This window comes from Elaeis guineensis, chromosome 7 (genome assembly GCF_000442705.2).
Source record: "Elaeis guineensis isolate ETL-2024a chromosome 7, EG11, whole genome shotgun sequence".
In the NCBI taxonomy this organism is placed as follows: domain Eukaryota; kingdom Viridiplantae; phylum Streptophyta; class Magnoliopsida; order Arecales; family Arecaceae; genus Elaeis; species Elaeis guineensis.
The window spans coordinates 83,670,689-83,685,400 of NC_025999.2; positions in this window are offsets into that span (position 1 = coordinate 83,670,689).

Genomic DNA, 14,712 nt, shown 5'->3' on the forward strand with positions numbered 1-14,712 from the left:
AATCGTAAAGTTTTCTGATGCATATGCTTCAAACGTATCACGGGTGTGTTGGGGACAACGACGGTAATATCTCTGATATGAAAAGTCATGACTTTCATGTGATGATGCAATGTTTGCTTCCTATTAGACATGCGTGGCTATTTGAGTGGTGATGTTCCAACTACATTAATTGAGCTGGGAGTGTTCTTTCGAGAACTGTGTTGTCAAAAATTGAAGATTAACTTACTTGAAAGATCAGAGAAAGATATTGTACTCATTCTTTGTAAGTTAGAAAAAATATTTTCATTATTATTTTTTGATGTTATTGTACATCTGACTGTTCATCTTCCAAAGGAAGCTCTTTTGATCGGACTGATACATTATCAATGGATGTATTCTATTGAAAGATAAAAAAAATTATATGTAATTTATCATATCAATTATAAAATATAAATATATTTTTAAAATTTAAATTTATTTTTATTTATAGATTTTTGTACATCTTAAAAAAAGTATGTGCGCAATAAAGCAAGCCTGAAGGGTCTATAGTGAAAAGCATATATAACTACCGAGTGTGTCACATTCTGCTCAATGTAATTCTTAACGATATCGAAATAAGATTCAATCATACAGATTATAATGCAGACCGTGAATAGGATGACCATGAACTGACATTATCTATATTTAAACAAATGGTTCGACCTATTAATGCAAAAAGATATGAATTTATGGACTTGAACGAGCTATCGAAGGCATACTTTTACGTTCTAAATAATTATGAAAAATTAAAGATTTTATGGGAGTAAGTATCATCTTTTTATACTGGTTTTAATATTTAAAAAAAAATTCATATCGATGTAAAATTAAAAATCGTAACTTCTTGCAGTAAGCACAAGAGTATACTATGTAGAGAGAAATAATACAGATATCGATGATACAATTATTTGAGAGAATTTGTAAAATAATTTGATGATACTTATAAGTTAAATTAATGATCCATTATTTATTTTACTTATAAATAATATTATTTAAATTAACATAATTTTTTATCTTATGATGTAGATGAAACATAAGTATTTCAATAAAAAAGTGGGTGCGACCGATGAGTTGCATGATTTAGCATGTGGTCCTGATCGAAGGATTAATCACTACGCATCCTATATCATTGGAGGAATGAGATTTCACACAAGGGAGTTTTGAAATGTAACGACAGACCCAAAATAGTGAGATTGCTACAACAGGATCTGAAGGAGAAGAAGAGATTGATTATTATGGTGTATTGGTAGATATTATAGAACTGAAGTATGGGTCCAGTAATTCTATATTTTTGTTTCAGTATGAATGATGGGATATTAGTAATAAAAAGATCGATATTCATATCGATTCATAATTTATCAATATAAATTTTGCACGAACATGGTACCAAAATGAGTCGTATATATTAGCAACTCAAGCGAAACAAGTAATATATTTGAAGGATCTAAAGTATCAAGATAATTGGCATATTGTATAAAAATAACACCTAGAGGCGTATGTGACATACCAATCCGATTAGAGATGGATGAAAATTTAGATTTACATGAAGAGTAGCTTTTCAGCAAGAAGAACAAATATTAGTCGAACTTTTGGTTGATGAAAAACTTATAACAGTACCTTTGAATAGGGCTGATCTGCCATCCCAACGAAGTTGAAGCTGATTTTGTATTTAATCTCGATGAGTCGAAGGGTGATGATCAGTTCATAAATGATGATGAGATAGAAGATGACACATATATCAATTACTGTGATTCAAAGGAGGATCTACACATCGAGAAAGATACGAATATTGATGAGTAGATCTATATTCTTCGTTTAATCTTGTCTTGCAATAATGGTATGCGATATAATTGTATTCATTAGAATATTATTTGATTTTTATTATTATTATTATTTAATTATTATATTTATTTATATTTTAATTATTACAGATATGATATCAGAAGACAGACGACGACGTTCGTGTTCACAGTCCTACCTCGGAGGTTGAGGCGCCTTCACCAATCTCCGTTGCCCGCACCGGCTCCACTGTCAGAGGGTCCCAGTGAGGTAGGGTCCCAGTGAGACATATCCCAGTGAGGTGGGTCCAGTGGTATTATTATACTTTTTATATAATAAAATTTGATTCTTTTATTTGGTTCATACTAATGATTTATTTATTGTTGTTTCAGGTCAGCCTTCATCGATAGTGAGGCGAGGGCGAGGTCCATCGAAGAACTTCACTTTAGAGCATTGAAAATGCGAGCATCCAGGACAGTATCTCTAGATCGAGACACCAGCCGACTACACCAGATCTATTAGGAGATGGTGCGAGCCATGGCAGACTGAGTTGGGCATCATATGCCGCAGTTATACCCCCGTGATGCTTTTCGATTGGCGCCACGTTCTACGGCTCAGAGAGAGATTTTCTGCATCTATTTACAGGTAAAATAAATTATATTATGAATATTTAATTTGTATAATATTTTTTTAATATTTGTTATTGATAGGGTGTATTCGACATCGTTGATTTTGAGGAAGATTGTGTGAGGCAAGCCGTCGATACTCATCTATCCTTGTGTTTCATGGATTATCGCCATCACATGCATCAGTATTTAGTACCGGGTGGTGCAAGATCATGAGGAGGAGGCAGCGCGGCAGCAGCCCTATGACAGCATCATCATGGATGATTGGACTACCATATGCCGGCAGTACGAGGATCTGACATATCAGGTTACGCATTTAAACTTCTTTTTTTTAAAGTTTAATGATTGAATCATTTATTCTTAAATTAAATTTATTATCTATTAATTTGACTGGTAATTTTACAGAGATGATGTGCCCAGAATGTGGTGAATCAGACGAGACAGATCGTGCCGTATTGTGGGGGTTCGAGATCATTCATTCATCACATGGAGCACATGGTAGGTAATTTTTTAATTTTTAATTAGCATATAATTTTCTAGTTATTTATTTTTTTTAATTAATTCTTAAATTACATAGAGATGTTGAGAGTGGCGAGCTTCCTGGTAGGATCGATATCTACCAGCAGACCCACCAGCGACGGTCGGAGGAGTGGACGGCGGGGAGCTAGGAGCTTTTTGTAAGTTTTTTTCAATTATTTTTTCATTCACAGTCTGATTTTTATTAAAAATTAAAATATCTTTAATTTTAATTTTCAGAACCATATGACAGATATGAGATCCCAGCCTACCCCTGAGGGCTCGACTGCACTCATAGATGATGAGATCTGTGATCAGATGCTCGGTATGAGACCCTGTTATGTTAGGAGTTTAGGGTATGGGATCATTGCTCCCTCATCCTCACGCTCATCTAGAGCTGATATCCATTCTGCGTGCGAGGCTCAACTGACGGAGGTACAGAGATAGATTGTCGAGGATCGACAGTAGGTTATCATAAATCGACAGCAGACTGTCAAAGATCGACAGCAGGTTAAGCACCGAGCTCAGGAGTTGGCTGCATGCATCGATAAGTATCAGCAGCTCCAGATCTAATGATGGAGCAGATGACGTAGATGGAGCAGATGATACAGTTGATGAGATAGCAGTAGGCCAGTCCGAGCTCCGTCGAGCGCTCTCTGTCCCCAGCTCGTTTCTCTAGATACTGATATTTGACGGCTTATTGATGTACTTTTTTTTAAGTTTAAATTTTTATAATTTTAATTTAATATAATAAAATAATAAAATTTATTTATCAGTCTATTATGTAAATTTTTATTTTTTTAATTTATAAAAAATATTATACATATAAATTAAAAATATATATTTATAAATTTTTTTAAAAAATATGACTAAATTATTAGCGATGAAATTTTTTACAATGAAAGATTCATTACAAAAAATATTTTATTAACATAATTTAATTTTTTCAATAAATATATAATTAACAGCGATGAAAAACTTTTCATCGTAAATAATTATTAGTGATGTAAATGTTTGTCATAAATTAAATTATTTATGATATAATTTTTTATCACTAATATTATTTAATTTTATTTTTTAAATTTTTTTTATCAAATTAATAGTGACAAAATTTTTTTGTTGTAAAAAATATTTTTACGACGTAAACTTTTAGTCACTAAAACTTTAGAATTAATAGCGATGAAAATATTTTTATCGCTATTAATTTTTTATTTATTAGCGATGGTATAATTCATCGTAAATACTTTTTTTATGATTAATTTTTTTATCTTTTATTTTTAATAATAAAAATATTTATTACAAATATCTTTTATTAGCGATGAAATTTTTTTTTATCATAAAATATTATCAACGATGGGATTATTGATGATGAAAAATTAGCGATAAAAATTTTATCGCTAATATCTATTAGCGACGAAAATCTGTTATTAGCAACGAAAACTTTTCATCGCTAATAACCTGTTTTGTTGTAGTGTAGATATCTTGAATCAGCTTCAATGTGTGCTATCTTGAATCGGCTTTAATGTGCCTGCCATCTGCTCTTTCAATTTTCGGTCCAAGTATCTGTTTTGCTACGCCCATATCCTTCGTTACGAACTCTCTTGATATCTCCTTTTTTCATTTTTCAATCTCTCGCATGTTTGGTCGACTATCAGCATGTCATCATATACAAGAGCAAGATAATAAAACTGTCATCGAGTATCCTATAATAACAGCAATGATCCTCTTGGCATGTGCAAAAGCATTGTTAGTCATGAATCCATCAAATTTTTTGTACCATAATCTAAGGGCCTATTTCAAACCATACAAGCTCTTTTTCAACATATACACAAGATCTTCCTTATTAGAGACTACAAAGCCAACAGGTTGCTGTAATATATATATATATATATATGTCCTCATCTATCTCACCATGTAGGAAAGCAGTAGTAATATCTAACTATTCTATGTATAAATTTTCAGTTGTTACTATAATTAGAATCACTCTAATATTAGAGAGTTTAACAACAGAAGAAAAAATTTCAGTGTAATTGATATCTTCTTTCTGTTGGAAGCCTTTAACAGCTAACTTGGCCTTGTACCTCTTGCTACCATCATGCTTTTTCTTGATTTTATAAACCCACTTGTTGTGTAGAACCTTCTTTTTTTCTGATGGTGTGCTGAGCTCCCAAGTCTTATTTTTCTTCAAGGACTGTATCTCGTCCTTCATTGCCTGCTGTCACTTGATCGAATCTTTGCTCTCCACAATTTTCTGATAGCATTCGAGTTTATTATCATCTGTCAATAATAGATAATGAAGAAAAGGTGAATACCTTTCTGATAGTTTCAAGATTCTCGTGGATCTCCTTAATTGAGATGTCTCTGGCTCTGATTTATGATCTTCATTAGCTCGCTTGGCAATATCATCCTCTGTGATACCTTCCAACTCAATCTATTCTTTCTCTTTAACTGACTGCCCTGCACTGTCAGGAGCATCCTTGTCCTTGTAAAGGCTTCTTTCATTGAAGATCACGTCTTTGCTTCTGATGAATTTTCTATCCTGCTCACTTCAAAATTTGTAGTCGAATTCATCAGTGCCATACCCAATGAAGAAGTACTTTGATTTCGCATCGAGCTTATCTCTCCTTTCAGCATTGATGAGCACATAAGAGACACAGCCGAAGATCTTTAGGTGAGATAAATTCACTGACTTCTCTGTCCATTTTTCTTCTGGTAGCTTGTTATCAATAGGAACTGAGGATCTCTGTTTAACAGGTAGGCAGCAGTGATAACTGCCTCAGTCCAAAACATCTTAGGTAAACCAGCATGAATCCTCATGCACCGAGCTTTCTTGTTCAAGGTTCGATCGTAGAATTTGGTGCTGTCATATTCGCTTCTATTATCTAATCTCAGGCACTTAATTTTTTTATCAGACTCATTCTCTATCAAATTTTTTTAATTTTTAAAAATAATAAATGTCACGCCCCCCGACCCGAGATTTTGAATCGAGGGTCATGGCAACCGCCGCATACTCATAGAAAACTCTTCCCATAAGCATGCAAGGCATCTTATCATACTATCCTAAAACAACAGCGGAATAATTAGTCAACAATTTAAATCTAAAATATAACGACCTAAATTTTTCTTTAATATCTCAATAAATTCAACAAATTCAAAGGCTTTGCATCAAATTCAATAAGCCTTTCAACCTAAAATAAAAGTATGAAGATTCTGCTTCTGATCACTCTTCCATTCATATCTTGTATCATCTTAATTCCTCAACATCTGTAAAAACAGTAAAATAAGAGGTAATGAGCTAGACAGCCCAGTAAGCAATGATCACTTCTCAACAGATTTCATCAGGCATATAAGTAAATAATCATTTATAGAAAATAAGCATATAGAGTTCATCAATTCGAAATCAATTTCAATTATGCATATAATTCATGCCAAATTCATTTCTTTTTCGAAAATTCAAGTTTCTTTCAGATTTCAATTTCTTTTGTTCTTCAATTCTTTTCGTCAACCATGAGCTATGACCACATTTTCCTGTGGCAGGGTCATAATACCGCGTATCTGCTTGCGGTAGGCTGCGAATCATCTGGCAGCCATGTCCTTTGGAACCGCTGGTCTCTGGCGGTTTGTCGCTGGTCTCTCTGGCGACATGTCGCTGGTCTCGCTGGCGACATAAACCCTCAGGACAATCAATTGCCAACGTATATGCCCCCATTGGCGGGGTCCTTTACATAGTCAGGTTGTCAATTCATAATGTTTCTTATATCATAATTCTTCATAAATCATATTTCATATTCTAATTTCGATAATAAAACATATAATCATGTAGTATCGAAATCAATCAATATAATGCATCATGAAATCAATATGTTCAATCATGCTTCATCATAACATTTCAAATAAGATATTTTCATAACAAAATACCATTCATCCAATTCATGCATCGTTTCACAAATCATGTCAGAAAAATAATTATAATTTCGATAAATCTAGAAAAAGTGAAACATTACTTACCTCGAACGCATTCCAATAAATCCACATAATTCTATAAATTTTCTTCCAAAAATTCTGTTCGTAGATCATATCGGATATCCCATGATCAAACATCCACAATCCTATACAGAATCAATTTCAATAATTAGAAAGAATACGAATACCATATTTCAACGGTTTAGATTGGGTCCGATCATCTAATTTCATCTAATCAAAATCTAATTAGGACCTAAACGATCCAAAGTTTGACTATCAGATCAAATCGGATTCGAAGTGATAGGACGAGGTTTCTTCATCGATTTCATAAAATCAAGTGAGAGAGAAAATCAGAGGAGAGAATTCATGAGGTACAATTCGAATTGATCAGGTGACACAATCCAACATTACGATTGGTCCAATATCTCAATTGGTGAAATCAACATGATCAAATCAAGTCATGGCTAGATCGAAATCATGGATAATCAAATCTAAAGATTCATGGTCTGATTAAGGTGGGTGCCAGTACGCTGTCTGACAATCATGGATCAGGATTCTTCATTAGAATCAGATCAGACTATTAAAGAAATTTCTTCATTCACTAATTTTTTAGAGAAGAATCAATCAAGAGAGAAGAAATATTTTAGAGAGAGAAAATTTAGAGAGAGAAAACTCATCTTGAATTCTTCAGACAATATGATTCAACAAATTCTGATCGATCAGATCAAATCATGCTAAATTATCATGTGATAATTAATAAGATCATGAAAATAAAATCTAAAAATACCTGATCTGATCAAAGTGGATGTCGGTGTACCGTCCGACGATCACAGATCAAAAATCCATTCACGAGGATCATTTAAATTCATCATCATTCTTCTCAAAATTCTAAAATCTTAAGAGAGAAATAATCTAGAGAGAGATTCTAGAGAGAGAAAGTAGAGAGAGAAGTCCAATTCTAGAGAGAGAAAATACTAGTTCAGGCTGAAGAGAGAGAGGAAGAGAGAGAAACTCTCTTTCTCATATTTTATTATTTATTCATTATTTATTAATTAATTTTATTTTTTCTTTCTTCTTTTCTTTCTTTCTCTTTTTTTTTCTTTTTCTTCATGGAAGAGAGAGGAGAGAAAATCCTATTTATTATTATTATATTATTATTTTTATTTTTTCTTTCTTTTTTTTTTTTTTCTTTTCTTTTTCTTTTCTTTTTTTCTTTTTCTTTTCTTTTTCTTTTCTTTTCCTTCTTCTTTTCTTTTTCTTTTTCTTTTCCTTCTTCTTCTTCTTCTTCTTTTCTTCTTCCCGTGGGCTTTTTTGGGCTGAAACAGGGGACCTTAGGTCCCCTCATTGGGTGGCCGGCCGGCGGCGTGCGGCGTGGGACGGCCGTCGGCAGGAGAGGGCGATCCGCGGAAGGGGGCCAAACCGGTGGTCGACGGTGACCACCGGCGACGGAAAAAATGGCAAAAAAGAAGATTCTTCCGCAACAAAATCCGGCGACTCCGGTCGCCGGCGAGCGTGCACATCGGCACGGGAAGGAAGGGGGAGAAGAGAGGAAGGGGAGGAGCTTACCTCCGCGCCGGCGAAGTTTTCCGGCGAGAAATTGGACGGCACAGCGACGGGTCTCCGTGAGAATTTCCGGCGATTGCCGCCGTTTTGCCTCGGATTTCTCGATGAGAGGAGAGAGGAGGGTTCTCCTCCTTAAATAGACCGGAGGGAAATTGTTTCGACTCCGATTAGGAGCCGGTGAAGGAGGAAGAAGACTCCCTTCGGGAGTCTTCTCCCTGTTTTCCTTCCTTTTTTTTTTTTTGGCTTTGGATTCGTTGCTGGCGGCCTCACATTCTTCCCTCTAAAAGAAATTTCGTCCTCGAAATTTTTCTTGCCTGAGTCTTCATAGTTTCTTACTTGAATCTCATCCACAAATATTTTAATATTCTAATTCTTGATATAAATTCATTCTTAAATCATTTCATAAGAAAAAAGTAATACATCAAATATCGATCTGAACGGAACCATCCATTTTCTTATTTATCAAGATCAACATCTCAAAGATTTTCAATATTTCAAGATTTCAAATTATGATCTCATTTTCTGTAAAAATTAATTTCAATATCTCATGACTCAAATTAAAATCAAATCTATCTCTTGTGAATAGAAAAGGTCAATGTCTCTATTCTTGCATAAGAACTTCATTCATCATCATTCATTTATTTATTTATTTTAAAATATTAACCACTCTTAATTTCAACCCATCATAAGATAGGAAAACATACTTCTATGAATCATATGATGACATCCAATCAATCAAAATTCAAAAATATTTTCTCTTATTCGTACTTTCAAAGGTTGAAGATTTATCATTTCAATCTCATTTCGAACTTTTGATATTTTATTCTCGATGCAACTTCATCATTAAGTCATTTCATAAAGATCATATCACCATTGTTGATTGAATCAATATCACTATTTCTAGTCATCGAAATTTTCTTACTCAAACCCTCAAACTCTTAAATATTCTAATTCTTGAAGCAAATTTTATCATTAAGTCATTCCATAATAAAAATCAATAACTCAAAAATTGATCTAAATCAAAACTATATTTTTCTTATAATCAAAATCAATGTCTCTATTCTAAGTAAGTATATCAATTTTCTTTATCTAAACATTAACAACTCTTAATTAATCGATTCATTATCAAATATTATAAATAACTCCAATCCATCTTTTGTAGAACAATCATCAATATCAATAGATAACCTCAATCTTTTTCATTCAGTCAGAGAAATAATAATGATCAAAAGAGTTCTAACTTCAAATTTCATTATACCCTGGAGATAAATATTTGAGTATAATAATCTAAGATCGAAATCATCATTCGATAAACAATCTCAAATTCTTTCTAATAAATAGAGAATTATAAAATTTAATTCTAGGATAGAAAAAATTTATCTCTAAATATTCTAAATCTAAAATCAAAAATCAAAGGTCCACTCATCCTAGAATTAGGATGCTAATTATTTTTGTAGCATAGTAGGTGGAAGCTCTACTTTTAAAAATCACATTAGGATATCTAAAATAATTCAAAATTTTAAAATATTATTCTTTCTAATATCAATAATTTTTTTTGTATCAAACTATATCATTATCATAATTCTTTGACTCAAAGAATCAACATTCCTGACTTACTCAAAGTAATCCAGATTACCATGCTTCCGCTGCGCACTCTGATCTAACAATCAAAATTTCTTAGGTTCACCAAAAAAAATTTGATCAAATTATTTCTTTATCTTATCAATAGAAAAGATCTAAAATTTTAAATTTCAATTGAAGTCAAAGATTAACTTTCGATTCTCATTCATACTTTACTGGTGTACAATAATCTTGATTAACCCTTGAGTCCAATATCATATTTAAACCATCATATAGATTTACTATAATCAATATGAATCAAATCTTAATTCTCATATCAATTCAATTCGATAATTTTCAAACAAAAATCTTATAAGTCAAATCAACGAGAAAAATCTTTCGATGCTCCACCAAATTTGGACATAATCTGAATATATATGAATTTTAAATCATTATTATTTTTTTTTTCTAAAATTTTTATCATCAGATCTTCAATATCTATCAAATATCCTTTCATAACAATCATACAAGCTTCAAAAAATAAATCTCCATTTAATAGTAGATTCAATTAGGGACCTCATTAACAAAAGCAAAGGAACTCCATATCAATTCCTAAATCCAAAATTTCTAAATTGTAAATTCACATGGATCCCTTAATCTGAAATAAATATAAATCAGATCTTTTATCTTAATCTAAAGATATCAATTTTTCATTAACAACCTCAAAATAATATCAGAAAATCTCTTGATCAACTTAGATACGAAATCTTTAAATTGAAATTTCATACACATCATGTAGTCTCCAAGAGACATAATAAGATCTATTATCTAGATCTAAGGATGATGATTAAAGATTCCAGTATGATGAATATTCTACAACCTCATAATCGATTTCATCAATAAGAATAGGTTCTTTGCAATATCCTCAAATATGCATTCATCCTAATATGCCACTTTATATATAATCCACATACCAAATTCAATTTCGATAAATATTCCAATCAAGCATCATAAAAGATTTTCTTAGCCATTCTGGAACAATATTTTATTATCAAATCTTTATCTTGCCAATAATAGTCAACTTCTCAACTAGAAGTAATATCATAGTATTATTCTCACATCGAATTTGAACTTACGATTCACTTGAATAACCAATGATCAAATTAATAACCATAATGCACAATAAAATTTTATGTCAATCCTTTTGTGATTACTTTCGATCAAGATCTAACTAATCATATCATGATCAATAGATCATCCATCATATTTCAAACTCCATATGTCATAATCTCTTGTGATCCTTTCATACATAATCTCAATGTTTAATCAAAATTTATAAATATTTCTCCCACTACAATCATCAAAGATCTACACTATAATGTCCCTGTGTCTATCCACTTACACCCATTCTATATCTGATTCTATGTTTCATAATTCATCACTTATGCTCTGATACCACTTTAATTGTCACGCCCCCGATCCGAGATTTTGAATCGAGGGTCATGGCAACCGCCGCATACTCATAGAAAACTCTTCCCATAAGCATGCAAGGCATCTTATCATACTATCCTAAAACAACAGCGGAATAATTAGTCAACAATTTAAATCTAAAATATAACGACCTAAATTTTTTCTTTAATATCTCAATAAATTCAACAACGATTCAAAGGCTTTGCATCAAATTCAATAAGCCTTTCAACCTAAAATAAAAGTATGAAGATTCTGCTTCTGATCACTCTTCCATTCATATCTTGTATCATCTTAATTCTTCAACATCTGTAAAAACAGTAAAATAGGAGGTAATGAGCTAGACAGCCCAGTAAGCAATGATCACTTCTCAACAGATTTCATCAGGCATTAAGTAAATAATCATTTATAGAAAATAAGCATATAGAGTTCATCAATTCGAAATCAATTTCAATTATGCAATATAATTCATGCCAAATTCATTTCTTTTTCGAAAATTCAAGTTTCTTTCAAGATTTCAATTTCTTTTGTTCTTCAATTTCTTTTCGTCAACCATGAGCTATGACCATATTTTCCTGTGGCAGGGTCATAATACCGCGTATCTGCTTGCGGTAGGCTGCGAATCATCTGGCAGCCATGTCCTTTGGAACCGCTGGTCTCTGGCGGTTTGTCGCTGGTCTCTCTGGCGACATGTCGCTGGTCTCGCTGGCGACATAAACCCTCAGGACAATCAATTGCCAACGTATATGCCCCCATTGGCGGGGTCCTTTACATAGTCAGGTTGTCAATTCATATTTTCTTATATCATAATTCTTCATAAATCATATTTCATATTCTAATTTCGATAATAAAACATATAATCATGTAGTATCGAAATCAATCAATTAATGCATCATGAAATCAATATGTTCAATCATGCTTCATCATAACATTTCAAATAAGATATTTTCATAACAAAATACATTCATCCAATTCATGCATCGTTTCACAAATCATGTCAGAAAAATACATTATAATTTGCCGATAAATCTAGAAAAAGTGAAACATTACTTACCTCGAATGCATTCCAATAAATCCACATAATTCTATAAATTTTCTTCCAAAAATTCTGTTCGTAGATCATATCGCGATATCCATGATCAAACATCCACAATCCTATACAGAATCAATTTCAATAATTAGAAAGAATACGAATACCATATTTCAACGGTTTAGATTGGGTCCGATCATCTAATTTCATCTAATCAAAATCTAATTAGGACCTAAACGATCCAAAGTTTGACTATCAGATCAAATCGGATTCGAAGTGATAGGACCGAGGTTTCTTCATCGATTTCATAAAATCAAGTGGAGAGAGAAAATCAGAGGAGAGAGAATTCATGAGGTACAATTCGAATTGATCAGGTGACACAATCCAACATTACGATTGTCCAATATCTCAATTGTGAAATCAACATGATCAAATCAATCATGGCTAGATCGAATCATGGATGATCAAATCTAAAGATTCATGGTCTGATAAGTGGGTGCCAGTACGCTGTCTGACAATCATGGATCAGGGTTCTTCATTAGAATCAGATCAACTATTGAAAGAAATTTCTTCATTGATAACCTTTTTAGAGAGAGAATCAATCAAGAGAGAGAAATATTTAGAGAGAGAAAATTCTAGAGAGAGAAAATTTAGAGAGAAAAACTCATCTTGAATTCTTCAGACAATATGATTCAACAAATTCGATCGATCAGATCAAATCATGCTAAATTATCATGTGGACAATTCAATAAGAATCATGAGAAATAAAATCTAAAAATACCTGATCTGATCAAAGTGGATGTCGGTGTACGTCCGACGATCACAGATCAAAAATCCATCACGAGATCATTTAAATTCATCATCATTCTTCTCAAAATTTAAAAATCTTAGGAGAGAGAAATAATCTAGAGAGAGGATTTAGAGAGAGAAAGTAGAGAGAGAAAGTCCAATTCTAGAGAGAGAAAATACTAATTCAAGCTGAAGAGAGAGGAAGAGAGAGAAACTCTCTTTCTCATATTTTATTATTTATTCATTATTTATTAATTAATTTATTTTTCTTTCTTCTTTTCTTTCTTTCTTTTTTTTCTTTTTCTTCATGGAAGAGAGAGGAGAGAAAATCCTATTTATTATTATTATATTATTATTATTTTATTTTCTTCTTCTTTTTTTTTTTTTTTTTTTCTTTTTCTTTTTCTTTTCTTTTCTTTTCTTTCTTCTTTCTTTTCTTCTTTCTTTTCTTTTTTTTTTCTTTTTTCTTTTCTTTTCTTTTCTGTGTTTTTTGGGCGAACAGGGGACCTTATCCCCTCATTGGTGGCCGGCCGGCGGCAGCCGGGTGGGAGACGGCCGGGAGGAGGGGGACTCCGCGGCAAGAGGGACAAACCAGTGGTCGCGGTGACCACCGGCGCGGAAAAAGGCAAAAAAAAGAATTCTTCCGCAACAAAATCGGCGACTCCGGTCGCCGGCGAGCGTGCACATCGGCACGGGAAGGAAGGGGGAGAAGAGAGGAAGGGGAGGAGGCTTACCTCCGTCGCCGGCGAAGCTTTTCCGGCGAGAAATTGGATGCACAGCGACGGGTCTCCGTGAGAATTTCCGATGATTGCCGCCGTTTTGCCCGGATTTCTCGATGAGAGGAGAGAGGAGGGTTCTCCTCCTTAAATAGAGCCGGAGGAAACTTGTTTCCGACTCGATTAGGAGCCGGTGAAGGAGGAAGAAGACTCCTTCGGGAGTCTTCTCCTCTGTTTTCCTTTTTTTTTTTTTTTTGTTTTGGGGCTTTGGATTCGTTGCTTGGGTCGGGCCTCACAATAAATATATCAAATTTATTTTTTTATAAAATAAATTTATATTTTTAATAAATTTATCGATGAATGTGGCATAATATAGGAGCCTCCGAGACAGATTTGAGTTGGGGCTGATCTCGGACAACCTCATTGCGGTGAAAGAGAGCTATAACCCTGTCAAGGGAGCCAACGTCAGAAATCCGTGATCATGACATTCCAATGGCGGCATCTCTTTCGGGCATACTTTAAAACAGAACACTCGAAGCATCCAGTTGCCGGCACTAGACGTACATGTCGACCATCGCCGTCCCATCGAAGATTATTGCCCTTGCCAAGTATAAACTTCCTCGTAGAAATACTTCATTCCATTTTGTCACTCTATATGACGAGCTTTGTTGCATATGATCTGGTACTA